The following is an 8,356-nucleotide window of genomic DNA, read 5'->3' as shown; positions in this document are numbered from 1 at the left end:
GCGGTCGCCCTCGTAAGGACGACTCACGACGCCGCGAGCACTCACGCAGGTCCGTGACCGGTTCTCTCCGCTCTTATTCGTATCCCTTCGTATACCTTCGTCCGACTCTGAAACGTTCTCTTATAATTTTTAAGAAGAACGACGGCGGGTTGTCAAGGCAAGAAGGGACAGAGAGAGACAGAGGTAGAGTTTCGTAGTCTCCCGTGAACACGATAGATTATATATCGAGCATGCGTACGACTTGCACGGTCTCTGCACGACCGCGACGAACGCCGACGAGCGTCCAACAATCGCTCGTACGTCGCGTATGTTCTCTCCGTCCGCTCTTATTCGTATCCTCGTTCTTGTACCTTCGTCCGACTCTGAAACGTTCTCTTATATAAAGAAGAACGACGGCGGGTTGTTAAGGCAAGAAGGGACAGAGAGAGACAGATACGGAGAGTAACGATACGCAACGCAAGCAGTCTTAGGTTTACGTGAGCAACCCTCAGCCAGGCGTGGTCCAGGAATTGTATCCGTGGACCGCAATGTGCGTTCGAAATGTCGATGTTCATGTGTCCTGCAGTTCACACGTTGACGCGCAATTAGCTGCGTTCTTCATCGACCCACGAGCCAAGTGATCCACCGTTCAGGGTAATCTTTTATAAATTTACAACAGTTCAATACTCAAATGTACTCTTCTCGGTTCTAGCGAAGCCGAGTTCCGTCACGTTCGACCAACGGGAATCGAACGCGCAGAAGTCGCCATAGGATTGACGACACAAAAACGTTCGAAAAAAAAAGAAAACGACGAACGCGCGAAGATACGCGCGTTCGCCGGCCGGGCGTAAAGTACATTATGATATATAACAACCATCGAGATCGAAGCTCCGTTCGTCAGGAAACGACGGGGATATATACACCCGATTCTGAATCCTCTGTACAGCACACGATCTCGCGAACGAGTAAGCACGGTGGCTAGCCCATGTTATATATGTGTTTGATTCTACTCTCTCGTCCAATTATTCAAGAAACAGCGCGCGTGCATCTCTCCATCGTTCGGGTGATAGTAAAGATTCGATGGGATTCGCGCGGCCGTCCGCCTCGAGCGGTCTTTCGTCCCAATATCCAGAAGCAGAGTTTGAAAAACTCTAGCGACGGCACGGGTGTCCGACTCACGACATCGAGGTTTCGAAGCCGGCGATCCCCTCCGAACGGATGGCGACCACGCGACCGACTGAAAGCATGAAAAATCGACGAAAGATAGAACACATCTCCGTTCGGGTGGTGTTTTTTTTTTTAAAAAAAAAAAAAACAAAAATTCGATGGGACTCGCAGCCATCGTCCTCGCGCGGTCTTTCGTCCCGATATCCAGAAGCAGAGTTTGAAAAACTCTAGCGACGGCACGGGTGTCCGACTCACGACAACGAGGATAGACAGCCGGTCCCCTCCGAACGGGTTATGCGACGATAAACTCGATGAAACTTTAGTCTCGTTCAGGTAGTGTGTGTCTTGTAAATCAAAAATTCGATGGGACTCGCATCCATCGTCCTCGCGCGGTCTTTCGTCCCAACATCCAGAAGCAGAGTTTGAAAAACTCTAGCGACGGCACGGGTGTCCGACTCACGACAACGAGGATAGACAGCCGGTCCCCTCTGAACGGTATATTATATATGAGATGATAGACGACAAACTGGATGAAACTTTAAGTCTCGTTCAGGTAGTGTGTAAATCAAAAATTCGATGGGACTCGCATCCGTCGTCCTCGCGCGGTCTTTCGTCCCGATATCCAGAAGCAGAGTTTGAAAAACTCTAGCGACGGCACGGGTGTCCGACTCACGACAACGAGGAAAGACAGCCGGTCCCCTCTGAACGGTATATTATATGAAACTTTAAGTCTCGTTCAGGTAGTGTTTAAATAAAAAATTCGATGGGACTCGCATCCGTCGTCCTCGCGCGGTCTTTCGTCCCGATATCCAGAAGCAGAGTTTGAAAAACTCTAGCGACGGCACGGGTGTCCGACTCACGACAACGAGGAAAGACAGCCGGTCCCCTCTGAACGGTATATTATATGAAACTTTAAGTCTCGTTCAGGTAGTGTTTAAATAAAAAATTCGATGGGACTCGCATCCGTCGTCCTCGCGCGGTCTTTCGTCCCGATATCCAGAAGCAGAGTTTGAAAAACTCTAGCGACGGCACGGGTGTCCGACTCACGACAACGAGGAAAGACAGCCGGTCCCCTCTGAACGGTATATTATATGAAACTTTAAGTCTCGTTCAGGTAGTGTGTAAGTCAAAAATTCGATGGGACTCGCATCCGTCGTCCTCGCGCGGTCTTTCGTCCCGATATCCAGAAGCAGAGTTTGAAAAACTCTAGCGACGGCACGGGTGTCCGACTCACGACAACGAGGATAGACAGCCGGTCCCCTCTGAACGGTATATAATATGAAACTTTAAGTCTCGTTCAGGTAGTGTGTAAGTCAAAAATTCGATGGGACTCGCATCCGTCGTCCTCGCGCGGTCTTTCGTCCCGATATCCAGAAGCAGAGTTTGAAAAACTCTAGCGACGGCACGGGTGTCCGACTCACGACAACGAGGATAGACAGCCGGTCCCCTCTGAACGGTATATAATATACATTATGCGACGGTAGACGATCAACTAGACGAAACTTTAGTCTCGTTCAGGTGGTGTAAAAAAAATTCGATGGGATACGCACGCACGGCTGTCGTCGTCCTCGAGCGGTCTTTCGTCCCAATATCCAGAAGCAGAGTTTGAAAAACTCTAGCGACGGCACGGGTGTCCGACTCACGACATCGAGGCTTCGAAGCCGGCGGCGTTCCCCTCTGAACGAACTTCGGCTAGACTAGTTACGAATCGTTGCTACACATCGTCTTCATCGTCGTCGTCGTCGACATCGACATCATCATCATATCATCATCATCATCATCATCATCATCGGTCATCGTCGCATAGCGGGCCAACATCCACGCGATGCGTCTTCGTTCTAGGTTACCCGATCCACGAGTATGTTACACGTGGTTTCGTTATTTCGAACGAAACGACATACGAAGAGCACACGCCCTTTGGGTAGGAAGCACGTTTCGAGAACGACGAGAGTTTCGATGAAAGAGACGAGAGAAGTCGACGCAGAAGGTATCCATGGATCTTCGAAGAGAACCTTCGAAGATGTATATCGGTATCCTTTCGCTCTGCGCGACTCGCTACAAGTTCTTTCGCTCTCGTCGACTCGTTCTAGACGCTTCGTTCGATCCCAAAGAGGAGTCTTCGATATGTCCCGTTGCTAGGAGGAGAACAAACGCAACACAGACCACGAAACATAGAAGAGAATAGGCGAGCATGATCACTCCGACACGAGGCACTTTAGAGATTTTCTTATTAGTTTGCATGGACTTTTATATTTCGTTTGTACGGTTTCCACGATGCAAATACGAAATACGAGATCGTGACGGCGGGTCTTTCTGTGTACGGCCTCTCGCAGGCGCCACGACTGCATTTCTCTTTACACCTGGTTTCCATCGTAATTTTTTCGTTTGATATCGAGCCTTAACTTTTGTTGGCTCTTTCGAAGCTAGAGTTCCCTTTTATTAGAATTTCATATATATATATATATATTATATGTTATATGTTTTATTCGGAGACGGCGGGTCTTTCTGTTTACGACCTCACGCAGGCGCCTCGAATAAGTTTCATTCGCATTTCGTTTTTATACTTGTATATATATATCTCTTCATCCCGATGATCGAGAGAGAGTGCCACCTTCTCTTCGTATAATTCCGTAGCTGGAGGGTCGTCTCCTCCTTAAGAATATTTCTATTCGTGCCAACGGAGGTTGCCAAGCTCCCTGGCGTTTTCGTTTGTTAAAGTATATAGCTTGTTAATACGTCGTATATACTTTCGTCGATACAGGAGGAGTACGGCTCCTTACCGACCATTGTGATATATATTTCATAGTTTTTATATGTGTTCAAGTCAAATTCTTTTGGTATCGTATCGTTAATGATCCTTCCGCAGGTTCACCTACGGAAACCTTGTTACGACTTTTACTTCCTCTAAATGATCAAGTTTGGTCATCTTCCCGGTAACATCGGCAATGCTTATCACATTGGCCGCGCACCAGTCCGAAGACCTCACTAAATCATTCAATCGGTAGTAGCGACGGGCGGTGTGTACAAAGGGCAGGGACGTAATCAACGCGAGCTTATGACTCGCGCTTACTGGGAATTCCTCGTTCATGGGGAATAATTGCAAGCCCCAATCCCTAGCACGAAGGAGGTTCAGCGGGTTACCCGGGCCTTTCGGCCAGGGAAAACACGCTGATTCCTTCAGTGTAGCGCGCGTGCGGCCCAGAACATCTAAGGGCATCACAGACCTGTTATTGCTCAATCTCGTGCGGCTAGAAGCCGCCTGTTCCTCTAAGAAGATTTGTTTGTACGTTGGTAGTAAAAACCCACCGACCGAAGCCGGGGGCCTTCGAGATACCATAAGTTACGTCTATTTAGCAGGCTAGAGTCTCGTTCGTTATCGGAATTAACCAGACAAATCGCTCCACCAACTAAGAACGGCCATGCACCACCACCCACCGAATCAAGAAAGAGCTATCAATCTGTCAATCCTTCCGGTGTCCGGGCCTGGTGAGGTTTCCCGTGTTGAGTCAAATTAAGCCGCAGGCTCCACTCCTGGTGGTGCCCTTCCGTCAATTCCTTTAAGTTTCAGCTTTGCAACCATACTTCCCCCGGAACCCAAAAGCTTTGGTTTCCCGGAAGCTGCCCGCCGAGTCATCGGAGGAACTTCGGCGGATCGCTGGCTGGCATCGTTTATGGTTAGAACTAGGGCGGTATCTGATCGCCTTCGAACCTCTAACTTTCGTTCTTGATTAATGAAAACATTTTTGGCAAATGCTTTCGCTTCTGTCCGTCTTGCGACGATCCAAGAATTTCACCTCTAACGTCGCAATACGAATGCCCCCATCTGTCCCTATTAATCATTACCTCGGGGCTCCGAAAACCAACAAAATAGAACCGAGGTCCTATTCCATTATTCCATGCACACAGTATTCAGGCGAAGGTAGCCTGCTTTAAGCACTCTAATTTGTTCAAAGTAAACGTATCGGCCCACCTCGACACTCAGTGAAGAGCACCGCGATGGGATATTAGTTGGACCGCCCGCGAGGAGCTAAGCCCACCGATAGGACGTACCACATAATGCCAGTTAAACACCGCGAGCGGTGAACCGACACTGTGACACACAGATTCAACTACGAGCTTTTTAACCGCAACAACTTTAATATACGCTATTGGAGCTGGAATTACCGCGGCTGCTGGCACCAGACTTGCCCTCCAATTGGTCCTCGTTAAAGGATTTAAAGTGTACTCATTCCGATTACGGGGCCTCGGATGAGTCCCGTATCGTTATTTTTCGTCACTACCTCCCCGTGCCGGGAGTGGGTAATTTGCGCGCCTGCTGCCTTCCTTGGATGTGGTAGCTGTTTCTCAGGCTCCCTCTCCGGAATCGAACCCTGATTCCCCGTTACCCGTTACAACCATGGTAGGCGCAGAACCTACCATCGACAGTTGATAAGGCAGACATTTGAAAGATGCGTCGCCGGTGCTAGATGACCATGCGATCAGCACAAAGTTATTCAGAGTCACCAAAACAAACGATGGACGGACAGACGAGCCATCCGCCACCGATTGGTTTTGATCTAATAAAAGCATTCCTACCATCTCTGGTCGGAATCTGTTTGCATGTATTAGCTCTAGAATTACCACAGTTATCCAAGTAAATGTAGGTATGATCTAAGAAACCATAACTGATTTAATGAGCCATTCGCGGTTTCACCTTAATGCGGCATGTACTGAGACATGCATGGCTTAATCTTTGAGACAAGCATATGACTACTGGCAGGATCAACCAGGGATCTTATTCGTATAACAATTCTTATAAATTTCGTTTAAGTTCTCTTCGTGTCGTAGGTGGGACGTAAGCACCGTACGACGAGACTTTTCGTTCTTAAGATAGATATATCTATAAAATATATCTCCTAGCGACGTTCGAGATACACCCATAGTTCAGTAATAATCTTCGAACGCCGCTCGCAGCCACTTTGTAATTCTCAACTCCACCTCCTCTCTTCTCTCTCTCTCTCTCTCTCATAGTCTTATATAAAATGTTTAGAATCGTACTTCTAAAGGAACATTTCCATAATGCTGTCTTCGTGTAAAAAGACTTATTAGAATATCTTAGCGGTAAAGCACGTATACGCACCTCACGCTGAACGAACAAGCGCGTATCCCAGTGCGTCGCGCTGGACATACCGTAAGAATATTCTTTCAATCGGTAGAACATTTTCGGCAGAAGACATACTACGCAAAGATAGTACGCTCCTACCGCCTCATCGGATACTTCTGCGAAAGCAGAAGTTTTTATAGAAAGCAGACGGTTATACTCTTTTGAATGAATCGATGCTCAGTTAGTACAAGCACACACGCATCTAACAATTTTTGTTAGAATACGTACACACAGGTCACCAGCTTCCCGACTCAGGGGAACCTTGCCACGATATTTGGTCATTACGTCCAGGACAGCGACCCGCGGCGCAGCAGTGTAGAGAAAAAACCAGAACGAGAACGGAGGAACAGTCGAGAAATAGCGTAAAATACACTAAGACTCGAGGAGCGGTGACTGAATTCTCAACCGAGGCCGTAGAATAGCCACGCGCTCAACGCTGTTCCGACCGAACCGTCCGGCTCGACGTCTCTCTTATAGATACGAAAGCGCCAGCCGGAAGGCCGGCGCCGGCCGGGCTAGCGGCCGCGCGCTTACGGTGCAAAACCTCCGTAGCAACGTACCGTTCGGAAGGGACGCTGGAACTTAGTCTCGCGAACGCTCGATCACTACTATACAAAGCCAATATCCAACCATCGAAATACATTACCAGACGTTTTATTAACATAATAGAAATGCATTTTTACCAAAAAATTAATTTTTTTTTTCACCGAAAAATTGCATCAGTAAACATACTCTTTTATCGAATACGGACAAAAAATAAGTTTATAATCAATTACAATACGTTAAAATAAGTAGAAATATGCAAAAAAATATATACCTTGTAACGTTAATTAACGAAAAAATTAGAAAAATATCCCAGTCGTGTCAGTTCGACGAACGCTAATTTTTTGAAAAAATCGATAAAAATGTTTAATCCCGACGTATTTAATAGAGATAGAACGATTCCCGTAAAAAAATTCATACCTTGTAACGCTTTTAAACGAATAAACTCGAAAAAACTTTTTCGCCCTCGGAATTTTTCTAAGTCCCAACGTACCGGCTCGGAATTTTTCTATGTTCCAACGACCGGTCGTGTCGGTCCAAACGTTTTTATATCCGTCTGCCGACGATATAAACGCTTAATCCCGACGTATTTTATCGAGTTATAACGATTTCTTGAAAAATATTCGTACGTTATAACGCTTTTTAACGAATTAATCGAAAAAGAGTGTTCGGTCCGAAAATTTTCTAAGTACGAACGACCGGCCGCATAGGTCCGTTTTTAAAAATCGTTCTCGGACGGAAATAAACCATTAATCCCGACGTATTTCGTCGAGTTACGTCGATTTATGCAAAAAAATTCATACCTTGTAACGCTTTTTAACGAATAAACTCGAAAAAACTTTTTCGCGCTCGGAATTTTTCTAAGTCCCAACGTACCGGCTCGGAATTTTTCTATGTTCCAACGACCGGTCGTGTCGGTCCAAACGTTTTTATATCCGTCTGCCGACGATATAAACGCTTAATCCCGACGTATTTTATCGAGTTATAACGATTTCTTGAAAAATATTCGTACGTTATAACGCTTTTTAACGAATTAATCGAAAAAGAGTGTTCGGTCCGAAAATTTTCTAAGTACGAACGACCGGCCGCATAGGTCCGTTTTTAAAAATCGTTCTCGGACGGAAATAAACCATTAATCCCGACGTATTTCGTCGAGTTACGTCGATTTATGCAAAAAAATTCATACCTTGTAACGCTTTTTAACGAATAAACTCGAAAAAACTTTTTCGCGCTCGGAATTTTTCTAAGTCCCAACGTACCGGCTCGGAATTTTTCTATGTTCCAACGACCGGTCGTGTCGGTCCAAACGTTTTTATATCCGTCTGCCGACGATATAAACGCTTAATCCCGACGTATTTTATCGAGTTATAACGATTTCTTGAAAAATATTCGTACGTTATAACGCTTTTTAACGAATTAATCGAAAAAGAGTGTTCGGTCCGAAAATTTTCTAAGTACGAACGACCGGCCGCATAGGTCCGTTTTTAAAAATCGTTCTCGGACGGAAATAAACCATTAATCCCG

General features: G+C 46.3%; 2 non-coding genes across 2 annotated transcripts; both read right to left on the bottom strand.

Moving 5' to 3' along the window:
• Positions 1-481: 481 nt before the first annotated feature.
• Positions 482-636, bottom strand: LOC126877311 (5.8S ribosomal RNA). Its single transcript, XR_007694917.1, has one exon. It is a non-coding gene; the product is annotated as a 5.8S ribosomal RNA (ribosomal RNA).
• Positions 637-3,995: 3,359 nt separating this feature from the next.
• On the bottom strand, positions 3,996-5,918 carry LOC126877299 (small subunit ribosomal RNA). Its single transcript, XR_007694909.1, has one exon. It is a non-coding gene; the product is annotated as a small subunit ribosomal RNA (ribosomal RNA).
• Positions 5,919-8,356: the final 2,438 nt, after the last annotated feature.

The sequence above is a fragment of the Bombus huntii genome, unplaced genomic scaffold, assembly GCF_024542735.1.
Source record: "Bombus huntii isolate Logan2020A unplaced genomic scaffold, iyBomHunt1.1 ctg00000143.1, whole genome shotgun sequence".
Taxonomy (NCBI): domain Eukaryota; kingdom Metazoa; phylum Arthropoda; class Insecta; order Hymenoptera; family Apidae; genus Bombus; species Bombus huntii.
Note: the sequence above shows the minus strand (reverse complement) of the source record. Positions and strands in the feature narration are given on the sequence as shown.